General features: G+C 37.1%; 1 pseudogene; it reads left to right on the top strand.

Annotated features, from left to right (window-relative positions):
* Nucleotides 1-12005: 12005 nt before the first annotated feature.
* Nucleotides 12006-13551, top strand: LOC145097689 (receptor-like protein kinase FERONIA pseudogene; annotated as a pseudogene).
* The last annotated feature ends 869 nt before the right edge of the window (nucleotides 13552-14420 follow it).

Raw genomic sequence — 14420 nt, 5'->3', positions numbered from 1 at the left:
TAATCCATTTTGTAGTGAATTTCCAATGTGCTTGTAGTGTTATGAACGATTCAATATCTTATATTTCTAGTTTTATCAATGCAACACATTTCGAACATTATTGTCCATCTATAAATCTTCGTACCAACCACTTTAGTTGACACAACAACTCCAACTCCTTTTGATGATACAACTTTGGTTGTCATACCTGCTACTATTCCATCAGACATTTATGCTCTATTAAGTTCCTCAGCCCAGTGAACTTATTTTTCATCGGTCCTTTTTCCTTCGGTTCTTCATGATGATGTGAAAAAGCAATAGAATCCATTAGAGGAGGGCATAAATAGCAAGAGAATCCATTATGTAATCCAAGGATTTCCTATTTCTATAATCATTCTACAGAAGCTCCACACTGAGGTTGTGCCTCAAGCTGAGGGGCAGTGTCTAGCCGATTCATATTCCCTGGTTGTAGATGATAATGTTCCTTTTCTCCATCACAATGTCAAATGCCTCAAGCTGAGGGGCAGTATCTAGTCGATTCATATTCCCGTGTTCTAGATGATTGTGTTCCTTTTCTCCATCACAATGTCAAAAAAACATCAAGCTGGCAAGCATCTTATCACTACTAGAAAATATAGGGTTTTCCTACGGAAAATTTCCGTAGCTAATTAGCTATGGAATGGCTACGGATCAGCTATAGAATGGGACACCCTAATTTAGCAACGGAATAGCTACATATGTGAATCCGTAGCTATTTCGTAGTTCATTAGCTATGGAATAACTACAAGCTAACATCCGTAGCTATTATGTAGCTAATTAGCTATGCAATAGCTACGGGCTAGCGACAAAAGAAAATTGCTACTGAATAGCTACGAAATAGCGACATATTTATAATTTCCATTGTTATTATTTTTACTATTATTATTATTATTATTCATTATTCAACTCTTAACTTTTTTTTGGATCATTTTTTCTTATATATTTAAGACACGAACAATGAAAAATCATACTAATAATACCATTAATAATAATATTTCTAAACATCATAATAATATATAATAATTGTAACAAATGTGTTTAACTCATAAACAAACGATTAAATGAAAAAAACTACGCTTAACACATCAATAAGGTGAAATAATCTATGTGTTAATTTATAAATAATGAAAATGATTATAATAAAGGGTAATATATATGCATGTATGTATGTGTATATGTATTTACAAATTTATGTATGTATGTATGTATGTATGTGTATGTACGTGAATGTGGGTGTGTATGTAAATGTATATGTGTATGTGTATGTGTGTATTTGAATGTGTATGTTTATTTGTATGTGTATTTGAATGTGTATGTAAGTACATATATGTATGTGTGTGATTTGAATGTGTATGTGTATATGTATGTGTATCTGTATGTGTGTGTATTTGAATGTGTATGTGTATGTGTATGTGTGTGCATTCAAATATTTCTCACAAACTGCCAAAGAAGCACAAGTAACTTATCTTTTATTATTTATGTACATTGATTGTCTCAGTATTTTTGTACATGACAATGATACTGTTTTGGTAATTTGTAGGAGGCGTATCTATAGGTGTTATGTCAAAAAATATAGATAAGACTCTTCAAGCCATAAAGATGATGCGGGGGTATGGGAGGAAACCCAACTTAGGAGAAAATGAAAGAAGAAGGGTGATATCTATGGCATAGGAGCATCATATATACATTTTGTGATTTATAGGAAACCATCCTCCCAATCTACCCAATCAGATTGTACACAGTAAGAGGTATGTTGTTATGGTTTAAAAGTTAAGTAGTATGTTGATAATATTGATTAAGTTGATAATAAACAATGGTATGTTGCTATTATGATCAAAAGTTAGGTATTTATTGATAATATTGATTAAATTGATAAGAAACAAAAGTACATTGCTATTATGGTTAAAAGTTAGATAGTTTGTTGATAATATTGATTAAATTGATAATAAACATAAGTACGTTGTTATTATTGTTGAAAGTTAAGTATATTGCTATAAGTATTATAAACAAAAGTGCATTGTTATAATAAACTAAAGTACATTGCTACTATTTTTTAGCTATTGAATTGTGTTGCCATTTTTTAGGTTGACAGGTTGCGTGCACAAGTTTCTACCATGGAACAACAACAACAAATGAAAGAACAAATGGAAATGGTTATGAGGATGATGAATATGTCTAGAAATCAACCCTGTGCTCCCCCCGATTATCCACCTAAGGACAATTGATAAGTATTTTGGATAAGTATTTTGGAACAATTGAATTTGTAAACATTTGGCATTGTTTGTTTTGTTAATTAGTGCTTACTTTTGTAAGATATTTTGGACAATGGAATGGAATGTGTCAAACTTTGTATTAGGGACGTTTTTTGGTGTATTTTATATGGTATTTGGGAAAAATGTGAATTGAATGTGGTATTTGACAAAAAATTTGAAATTTTAAAATTTTAAAATTTTCTTTTTAAATAAAACGAAGTTAGCTACGGAATAGCTACGGATTTCCGTAGCTATTTAGTTCCTTAGCTATTCCGTAGCTATTTGGATCCGTAGCTATTCCGTAGCTATTTAGTTCTGTAGCTATCTAGTTTCGTAACTATTCTGTAGGAAATCCGTAGCTATTTATTTTCGTCACTATTCCGTAGCTATAGTAGCTACAGAAAATTCCATAGCGATTATGTAGCTAATCCGTACCTATAATTTAGCCACGGGCCATTATGCTACAACGAATTTTCCATAGCAATTTCGTAGTTATCCGCTTATAGCAATGGATTGTACTGTAGCTATTGCACCAATTTTCTAGTAGTGTATTTATACACAAATTAAGAAATCTAATGATCAACTCTTCATCCAGATTATGGTGAAAGAGTAGGGTTTTATAATAAAAAATGCAAGAAAATTATCATTGAACACAATAACGTCGTCTTAAACAAACGACATACTACTCAAACATCGGTTCTTAATCAACAATAATATATGTTTGATTGACAAAATAAATTGTTATAAGAGGATAGCCGCTAATAGTGTTGAACCGAAACATAAACATCAGGAGATAATAATATGCTTACAGTAGGCCGTACTTGTCTTTGGATATAAGCAATTTTAGGTTCACCAAGCCTAGAAGATACAAGATCCTCATGTTGCACACGAAAAGATATTATGAAGAAGGAAATTTTAATGATGAAACCCATAATGGTACATGAAAAGTGATGCTTATGTCCAGAGTGAAGATCCTAAGCTAAAGTCTCTCATAGATAGAAATTGTTTACAAGCTATTTAGTGATTGTGAACTATATTTGTTTCCGAGTTTATGAATCATAAGAAAATAAACTAATTTTTATTTTGTGTTATGTTTACTTTCCAATATGAGATAATATCAACAATAATCTTTTGTCAGATATAGTACACTGTTGATTTGCAGTTCACGCCTTAAACTTTTTGTTCCCTTTATCCCTACTTTCTCCTAGTTGCTATATATAAGAGTGTCAACCCTTGAAAACCATAACCTTTATTAGATCAAGAAATTCATTCATAATTCTCCAAACACACTCTCCTTTTACATTTATTTCATTTTACTATTATATCCTAACATTGAATATTTTGGTTATTATCCTTCAAGGCTTGCCTGGAATTTTTAATCCATACTTGATGGGATCAAGTTATTAGCCTCCATTGCTCTGGCTTACTTAAGGTATACTTCATTATACATTGTCTGAAGCATATTTGTGGTATTTTATTTCTTATAAATTGGTATCACAACCATAGTGGTTGTCCTTTGAAAATACACGATTAGATTATCATTGATTCAGAATACCTTGGTTTCTCATTCATTTGTACGTCAACGGGAAAAAAATTCTTCATGTATACAAGTAGTGCTCACTACAACACAACAATGACTGCTTCTAATCCCAACCTACCATTTTATTATGTCCAAATTGAACACAATATGGTTTGCCCCACACGAGCCCTATTACTAGTTGTGGAGAATATGATTGTTAGAAAATGAGAATGTAAAGGTTATTAAAATAAAAAGATAAAGGTCACATAATTTGGAGATGTGTCATAGAAGGTCCTCATATACTTGCAAGAAATGTTTTTAGTGATGTTGCGGCTCAACTCAAGGAGAAAGAAGAACTTCGAGCTAGACCTCCAACTCTAATGGACGAACAATAGACGTGTGCTGATGACACTGCTTTCTCTGAAACAGTTTTTGCTATCCCTTCATATCTTTTTGAGCGTATCAAGCTTTGCAATTATGAAAAGGAGATATAGGATACACTAAAAGACATGTTTGAAGGTTCTAAAAATGTCAATGACAAAATATTAACCTTTGTGGTAATTAACTAAGACACTTTGTTTTCCTTTGTAGTGAATTTGTGGCACCTACAACAAATCGTTGCAGATTCTTGGTGACTAACCTCTACGCACTTGGCACGGACAAAACTCCCATGGAGAATAATCTCAATTTCATAGGAATTATAGTAAAAGGTAAGGGAAATGTTAAGTCATGTATTTAAAGCAACGCCCCTTCAGAATCTTCAAGTCAATGTCCCTCACCCCTATTAGATCGACAAATTTGTTGTCACAAAACAATGCCCCTTCAAAATTTTACACACAGATTCCTTAGGTTCCCTTCTCGGAAGACAACATAGACCCTGACTCTATAGTAAAAGAACTCCAGTTTCAACAAGATTTTTCCTTGTTAACCATGAAATACAACCGAAGTCCTTAAGTCAAGTAACACCTGTCTTCCCCGCTACGCATAGTTTTAAATATGTATTTATGTTGGTCAATGATTGATATCTTTTGGAAACAAGTGAAACAGAATTATTGAAGTATATGTGTTTATAGAGATTATATAAACATTAAAATAAACATTAAAAATAGAAGACTAACTAGGTGTAACATCTGGGTTCTCTGAGGTAAAATTTTTATAAATAGTTCTTGAGTTTTGGTTGACCACAACGTGGTGAAAGCTCAGCACGACGTGGCCATGCTAGAATATTCGTGGTACTTTAATAAGCCCCACGATGTGACATTGTTGGACACGACGTGCTGAGAGACTATAATGTTAAACCCTAATTATTCGGGTATTTATAGGAAATAGGGAGGCTAGGGTTGCCTACCCTCAGCCTCCATCACTCTTAAACCTCTGAGTTTGTAACCCTAATCTCCTTTGAAGCTTTTGCGCTCATTTGGGACTTGTGGTGGTTTTTAGTTCTTTATTGAAGAATGAGACTCCTTTGGTGTATTGTGTGGAGTAAGAAATCTTCTTTCCATCAACTTGTGTTGTTGATGGACCTTTGTAAGCTGTCAAGCTTCTACTTATATCTTTCAAGCATGCTAGATCTAGGTTTTTGTTCTTATTTCTTCATATTGGGTTGACTAGAATGCATGGTGTCGATAAAGTTGGCAAATTTAATGATTATTAAGGTCCCTTTGCTATCAAATGTTTCAAATCTGGAGTTTAATGTTATTTTGGGTTCCATGCATGATATTCTTAGTGATATTGGTTCATTTTGACCTAAGCTAGAATCTAGACTTGTTTTGGGCATGCATGTTTGAAAAAGCAATGATCTTTGGAATATTTTAGACCTTAGTAAGGATTCTAGAATTTAACATCCCGAATTCCAGGTATATGATTTATTTATTGATAGAAAAATCCCCTTGGAACTCATCGAGTTGATGGCCTCAACTCGACGTGTAGAAAGCTGTTGGGCTGCGGATTTCTTTTTAACAACTCGATGAGTTGGTAAGGAAGAACTCGAGAAGTTGGCAGATGGATGAGAAACCCTAAATTTTAGGGTTTGCATCCTATATAATCTCCTTAAGACTTTGAGGTTGATCTCTTATCAGCCTCCCAAATCCTAATATCGACCTTGTGAGCCCTAATCTTCATTTCTTCTCATATTGTAAGTTAGTTTGGAATTTTGGAGCAAAGAAGGATAAGATTGGGTAAAATAAGCAAGGATCTAGAAAAAAAAGCCTTTGGTTTCTAGATTGGCACTCTTGTGGACCGTTGTGAGTATTCAACATCCGATTTTTATCTTTATGTGTAGCTAGAGCTAAAGTTTTTTCCCTTTTCCCTCTTTATTATTGGTTGTTGCATGCATGGGCCTCATAAAGGTTGCAACTTTATGAATATCTAGGGCAAGATAGCCTCATAGTGGGTTAGATCTGGGTTTTTGTCAAGCTTTGATGTCATGCATGGATTTTAGGGCATATTTTCCCTTTTTGGCCCATTTTGGCTTCAAGAGATGCATTAGACATGCATGTGTATAAAGAATCAATCTTTGGGACGTTTTTGAGGTGTGGACCTCTTCTTGAAAGGATGGGTTCCATATCTTTAGGTTTGAGGGCTTAATGGTTAAGCCTTTGAGTTTCAAGCCTTGGATAAGAGCTTTTGATCATTAAGGTAGTCACAAAGGATAAAGTTGTAAACTTTATCCTTTAAGACACATTTGGAATTCCATATCTGAGCCTTAGAGTCCCTGGAATCGATGGATCGTCCGAATGTGTTTAACACGGGGAAAACTCATCGACTTGTCCACCTAACTCGACGAATTGCTAGGATTTTCCTGACTTTTTGAGTTCTGAAGGATCTCGACGAGTTGCTAAGTGCAGTCGACGAGTTTGGTCAACATGGAATGTTGACCTTGATTGTTGACTTTGACTTGATTAGGGTTGGCCAAGTTTGACTTTAAGGGCATTTTGTGTTTTCCGAGGTTTTGATAGAAATGGTCACATGTTGGTTGTAGGCATTCAATTCAGGAGTTGAGATTTGAGAGTTGGATCTATAGACAATGCTGCTTGTGAGGTGAGTTTCCTCACTACACTCATCGGTCGAAGGCACCAATGCCGACCCTTTTTGGATTATTATCTTGGTTATCTTAGGATGTTAATATGCTCTTATGATCTATTAGATTGGTAACCTGATAGATAGGATGACGTCATGTTTATTGATCTGTATGATCTGTGCTTGCGTGTTAATTGATTATGCGTTTATGAGTTATGTATATGTTGACATATGTATGTGTGTGGTTGGGTTGAGGCGATCCTAGTTTGTGCAGAAGGCCAACAGACCCAGGGCGACCAAGATAGACTATAGGCCTACAAGCTAGTCTAGTCAGGCTGAAGGCTTAACGAGTGGTCCAAATAGGTTGTAGGCCCTGCGAGACTGTCTAGTCACGATGAAGGCTCGGGAGCGGTCTAGATAGGCTGAAGGCCTGTGAGGTGGTCCAATCAGGCTAAACGATCATATATGCATGTTGTTGTTGGTTATGTTTATGTCTTGGTATTTTGGGGAGGACTCACAAAGCTTTGGGTTATAGTTTTTGGTTGTGTTACAGGTACTCCAGATGATTGTGGAAAGGCCAAGGCTTGACCGTGAACCTCCTCATATTTCATGTTATGATTTCTGGGAAAAAATCTGACGTGAAACCTATTTTGAAAACAATATGTAATAAATGATGGTTTTTTGGATTTATGTAAAAGTTTTAAAATTTTCGAAATCTTATGGATGTTGCAAGTTGGTATCAGAGCCTTGGTTTGAATGAATTGGAGGAACACTCGTGTGAATCTAATCTCAAACTAAGGAAAAGATTTTCAAAAGGTTTTCAAAATACAAAAGGAGGTTGTGAGGTGTACGATCAGCCAGAGCCAGTTAGTTGTGACATCCCTATTTTCACGACCAGAATAGACCGATTTTTGTTTATGCTTTATAAAAATCAGAGTATCTCTTTTAATAAAAACGTTTCGGAATTTGTTCCCAGATAAACATGATAATTTCATTATCAAAGCATTTCTGAGGAAAAATATTTTTATTCATTATAAAACATTTGGGATGTCATCGTCAACACAGAAACATAAGCATAAACATAACTTACATTCATTACCACTAGTGATCTATATCTCCTTAATCTCTCAGTGTAATGTGACTTCATATCAACACTTGTGATATAAATAAACTGAGTGGGTCAGGTTGGGAAACCTAGTGAGTACATAGGGTATTCAACCCACAATAATATAATTATTATGTTTAAACAATCAAACAAGCAACCCAATTACTCATCCCCATTATCTTCTTTACTCTTAAGGATCTATCATAAGAGTCATCTATCCTGCATTCGTTTATTCCGAAGTCCCTTGCTTCTAGGGTTATAGGACTGACACTAAATCCATAGCTGCCAATGCTCGTTCATAAAGAACTAATTCCATAGCTACTATAGTTTATTCATCGGGTACTAAATCCATAGCTACCGGTGTTTATCTAGTAGGTACTAAGTCCATAACTACCAATTCCTAACAGGTACTAAGTCCATAGCTACCAATGTTTATCTAGTAGGTACTAAGTCCATAGCTACCAATTCCTAATAGGTACTAAGTCCATAGCTGCCAGTGTTTATCTAGTAGGAACTAAGTCTATAGCTACCAATTCCTAACAGGTACTAAGTCCATAGCTACCAGTGTTTGTCCAATAGGCACTAAGTCCATAGCTGCCGGTGTAATTTATTAGGCACTAAGTCTATATCTGCTTATGTTTACTCACATCAGATTTTCTCTCTAATCATTCATCTACCCATTTCATCCCCAACATATTTGTATATATAAAATACATATACAGTTTAAATCAATTAAAACATGTATAAAAGTTTTCATCCAGCATAGACAGCAAGTACTCAGATAATATGCACACATAGTATGTAATTTATATAAAATAGTTCATATCTATGTGTAAGATGAAAGTAGCTATGCACTCACCTGGTAAGGTGGTGACTCGGTATTTGAACAACACTTCGTTTACTCAAAGACAATTTTCCCTCGACGAAAACCTAGTATCAATACCACTAGGGTTTAGTCTAATAATAACCACGACTAAATAATAGTCTGGCTATTATTACTATTATATAATTGTTAAACGATACTTATATAACCCATAATAATAGCCCAAGTACTTATTATAAGGTCCTAATAATTTTACTATAATTAAATAAAAGCTATATTAAATATAGTATAGGCGTAACTCACTTACAGTAGGTTTTTATTAAAAACCGGGCTTCGTTGGAGCAACGTTTCCGAGCCGAAAACTTTCCTTCTCGGAGCCGTCGGGCGCTCCGGGGCTTTCTTCTCATGCTAGGGAGGTTCCATAGACTTGGGTGGGGTTTAGGGAGGCTAGAGAGAAGTTAGAGAGAGAAAAAAAGGCTTATGGTGTGAAGAAATTATGAAGAGTTCATCTCTTATTTATAGGAATTTTATAATAAAGTAGTCTCCAAGCTTCATCCGTATCATCCGCGTACGAGCTCCGTTTTCTACGTTCTTTATATACATGCATTGGTATTTACGATTACTACAACTTTCATTTAGACCCCGTCGGCTAATTCTCCTTCTATCTCATATTTACTAAAACTGTATCGAATTCGCCGCGCTCGAAAAGTAGAGACTAAGCTTCATCCATAACTTTCGCATACGATCTCCGTTTTTGTCGATATTTATATCCATGCGTTGGTATTTACGAGTACTACAACTTTCATTTAGACCTCGTTGGCTAATTCTCATTTTATCTCGGATTTACAAAACTGTATCGAATTTGTCGCGCTCGAAAAGTTGAGATTAAGCTTGGTCCATAACTTTCACATACGAGCTTCGTTTTTGACGTTATTTATATCCACGCGTAGGTAAAAATAAAATCTACAACTTTCCGTTTTACTCCGTCGGCTAATTCTCGACCGATCTTAAATTTAACAGTAGGAAGAGATTAGACTGTTAAATGACCGCGAAGAATTCGTAACTCCTTCATACGGACTCCGTTTCCGTCTATCTTTTTACCGTTGAGTTCCTATTAATGAGATATTCAACTCTCATTTAGGTTGTGTAAGCCAAAAACCGCTCGAACTAAAATTCGAGTTTCCGGCCGTGCACTGCTTTGTCAAATCTTAGAAAAATCATAACTTCCTCATACGAAGTCAGATTTAGGCATTTTTTTTTGTATCTTATCGGTGTAACGTATGCTACAACTTTGGTTTAGATCAATAAGGCTAAATAGTCATTTATCGTAAATTCACTATTTACGTCTCCCGGTGCCGTGCCGGTTTTGCCGAAAAACTTCGACGAGCCATAACTTCTTTGTTATAACTCGGATTTCGGCGCTCTTTATATGTACGGAAACCTTGTAACATATACTAAAACTTGGTTAAGATTTTTATTCTAAATAATCTTTTGCCAAAAAGTCGTTTTCGACCCCTAATATCTCTAAATTGACTAGCCCGGATCTACGGGTGTTACATAAGTAGACCTCAAAATAACATGCTATTATTTCATATTGTGATATGTTTGAACATCATGCTAGTGGCAGGCTAGGGATCTTCAGGAATTGCATGATAGAATTGCCTGATTATATGATGCCTGTAAGACTAGGTCCTTTTCTTTATGAAATTGACATCATTACTGTAGTTTCTTAGTGTATGCATCATGGTTGTACATAAATAAGATCTTATAGCTTGAAAATGTTTGGTTTGACCTTATTTCCTATTATTTTTTGATGAAGGGCTTAGGGTAGGATCAGATATTCGAATGTCTATAGGGTCTAGTGTTATGTATGGCTAGCATACAAGAGTGCTACTGGTTGGTGGAAGGTTCATGAATGCGTTGTGAGGGGTCAGTCGATTAGTAGTGAGGTGTTTAGTTTTCCTCTAGGAGTGACGACTGTGTGTTTGTTTCCTCTTGGGTGTTGTTAGGGTGTTGTGATGATCCTTGAGACAAACACGGGTAGGTGTGAAAGGTAGAATGGGCACGTACTACTGAAAGCACAGGACCCGTATGCATAGCAAAGAATTCACAACCTCTAGGGCTTCATTGGGAGTTGGTTCCCTGCTATTTATGTTGATTGTATGATATCTTCATGGTGTATTTTTAGTGTGGTGGTTACGAGACGATTCGAGACCGGATCCGGATTGGGATCGGGAGCTGGCAGTTAGGGTGAACCAGCCCAGTCAGAGGACCTTGTCAGAGGACCATGTCAGGGAAATCATCTGTGAGTAGGTGGTCGCTATCGTTCTGGATCAGATTCCAGAGATGTTCGGGTCTATCAAGACCTTTATAATGGAGTTCTTTGATGATCGCTACGCATCTGTTACTGAGACGGCTGCTACTGTAGCCGTAGCGGCTGCAGGTGCTTGGACAAGTCGGTCCTTTAAGTATCAGGACTTCGATAATACAAAGCCCCCAACTTTCGATGGAGTACAGGACCCGATTGTGGTCATGAGGTGGCTATCTGATGTAGAGGGGTGTTTCTTCACGTGTTCTTGCCCTGCTGACCAGAAGGTCAGGTGCGCTCTGATCCTTCGAAGGTCCGGAGCGATGGATTGGTGGAGACTTTTTACAGGAACGTACTCAAATGAGCAGAGGGCTGCGATATCATTGGATTAGTTCAGGGAGATGTTTCGCACTCACTACATTACTCGGGTCGAGTGGGAGAGGTTGGCTTAAGAGTTTTTTTTAACCTGAAGCAGGGATCGGAGTTGGCAACAAAGATCACCCGGATGTTTACTGAGAAGACAATGTTTTACCTTGAGTTTGCTTCAGAGTAGGCTCAGATGACCCGTTATCTGAGCATGCTCAAGACGGACATCAGACAGTTTGTTTCTGCTCAGTGATGTGATACCTTGTTGGAGTTATCGGAGGCCGCCAGGCGGCGTGAGCTTAAGATTGAGTTTCAATTGAAAGAAAAGAGGTAGGCCGAGGTGCACTTGCAACTGCCACCAAAGCGGTTCAAGGCCGTCGATTCTAGGTCTGGAGGTCAGCGCAAGCGTACTTGTAGGAAGTGCGGGAAGGTTCATGTTGGAACATGTCGATCTAGTAGTGGGTGCCACACATGTAGCAAGGAGGGGCAAAATGCGAGGGACTGCCGCCAGTTTGCCCTAGTTCCGAGTATGAGGATCTGAACAATACCATGATGCTTTTTTGAATGGTTTGGAAGTTTTTAAGCTTAGCTTGTTCAATGGTAGTCTCGCTGGCCCCAACCCGGAGCTCCAACCTACACCACCGTCTCCACCACCACCATCCCCTACCGGAAAAAAGAAAACTCCGCCATATGCAGCCATAATTGGCGGTATTGGTGGAGCTTTAGTACTCATGTTGTCAGTTTTAGGTTTTATCGTTTTCCGGCAAGTGAAACACTCTGGCGACAAGTCCGATGAGCAAAAATCAAAAGATTTCGGCCTTCCGTCTGGTAGGTGTCGCAGGTTTACGATTCAGGAAGTGAAAGATGCCACCAGAGAATTTGATGAAAGTCGTGTAATCGGAAGAGGAGGGTTTGGTATGGTGTACATAGGGTACATCGACAATGATACAACAGCTGTCGCTATCAAACGATTAAACGCGTTCTCCAAACAAGGTTTTCACGAATTCCAAACAGAAATTAGATTGCTTTCAAAATTACGCCATGTCCAACTTGTGTCCTTAATCGGATACTGCGATGACGAGGGTGAAATGGTACTTGTGTATGATTACATGTCAAACGGGACATTACAAGATCATTTATACAAAGGAAGAAACGCTCATTTACCATGGAAACGACGTTTAGAGATTTGCATTGGTGCAGCGAAAGGGTTGCATTATCTACACACAGGTGCAAATCGCGCCATTATTCATCGCGATGTGAAATCAACTAATATTTTGCTCGATGAAAATTTTGTGGCGAAAGTGGCGGATTTTGGTTTGTCAAAGTTAGGGCCAAAAGAGAAAGGGGTGGATTATGTTAACACAGTAGTGAAAGGGACACTTGGGTATCTGGATCCTGAATATTACAAATATCAACAACTTACAGAGAAATCTGACGTGTATTCGTTTGGGGCTGTATTGTTAGAGGTGTTGTGTTCGAGGCCAGTGATCATAAACCGAGGGGTTCCCGATGAAGAGATGAATTTGGCTGAATGGGGGAGGAAAAATTATGGAAAGGGGACGTTGCATGAGATAGTTGATAAGAGAATAAGTGATGAGATTGCTCCTAATTGTTTGATGAAGTTTGGTGAGGTTGCAAATAGTTGTTTGAGAATGAAAGGGAGCAAACGTCCGAAGATGGATGAAGTTGTTTGGAGGTTGGAGTTTGCGTTGCAGTTACAAGAGGCGGTTGAGAAGATGGATGGCGAGGTGTCAGGTGACATGAAACGTGGTAGTGGCATGTTGGGAAATCAAGAATTTATGTTTCCGGTGAAAGAAGAGGATGTGAGTGTAGTTGAGGAGTATGAGTATAATTATGAGTTAGAAGGGACGTCGACTGGAGTGGGAATACAACATGGATTGACATCGACTGATGGCAGCAGCCATGAAGTGTTTGTGTCAGAAACGGTTTTACCCAGATGAAGATCAGGGGTAGTATAGTAAATTAGGTTTGGATGATCAATGGAAGTATAGTAATTCAGGTTTGGATGCCTGGTTATCAGTTAAGTTGATGCTGGATTGGATTTTAATTTGATTAATTGTGTGATTAAATTATGTATTATTATAATGTTTCACGTACAAATGTCCGCTAGTCATCACTGAATGGAATAGTTGTGTCAGTAGTTTTATGGTTTGATACATGGTTAAGGCCATCTTCAATGCATTGAACTCAAATGAGTTCAATGGATTGTCACATGAATATTCCACTCACAATACAATTTTACCTATTAAACTCCACATTTCATTAAACCAAATACAATTTAATGGATTTCCACATCATTTATGTGTGTTTGTGAGGAGAGAGAGTGTGGAGTTCAATGGGGATTGAACTCCCCATTCTATTGAGTGTCATGTCATTAACCCACAATGGGGATTTTGAGTTTAATGGGATTAAACTTCCCATTCAACCCCCCCATTAAACTACCATTGAAGATGGCCTATATCAAATGAGACATTTCAAAAGTTTACAGAAGAGTAAAACAAGGAGCATTTTAATACTCTTACATCCTAAAATCATTCATCCTTCAAATTCCCCTATTAGAAAGACTTGTTAGACTCGTCGGTAGTTTCCATTGGTTAAGGTAATTTCTGATGGATTTTCGACGAAAATTGGTTGGTTGGATAAAAATGTGGTCAGTAAATATTACCGACCCTTTTCCGATGGATTTAGTGGTCGATGCCTACTATCCTTGTTTGACCTTTTTAACCACATTACCAACACCTTTTTTACCACATTACCGACGTACTTTCCACACATACTTTTACCGATCCAACACTTTTAGCGACGGAGTACCATCAAACACATTTTGCCGGTGCTTTATCGATAAACCACGACACAGCCGGATTATCGATGGCCATGTACCGACAGATTTGTTTAGTTTTCATGACAGCTGGTTCCGTCAATATTACATCGTAGTATGAAGTTTTGTAAAGTATGAAAAACTAAAAAAAATCAAGTGTTTTTTGCACAAA

This window comes from Lactuca serriola, chromosome 4 (genome assembly GCF_051521515.1).
Source record: "Lactuca serriola cultivar US96UC23 chromosome 4, Lser_US96UC23_V15, whole genome shotgun sequence".
Taxonomy (NCBI): Eukaryota; Viridiplantae; Streptophyta; class Magnoliopsida; order Asterales; family Asteraceae; genus Lactuca; species Lactuca serriola.
This window is presented reverse-complemented; position numbering and strand designations above follow the sequence as displayed.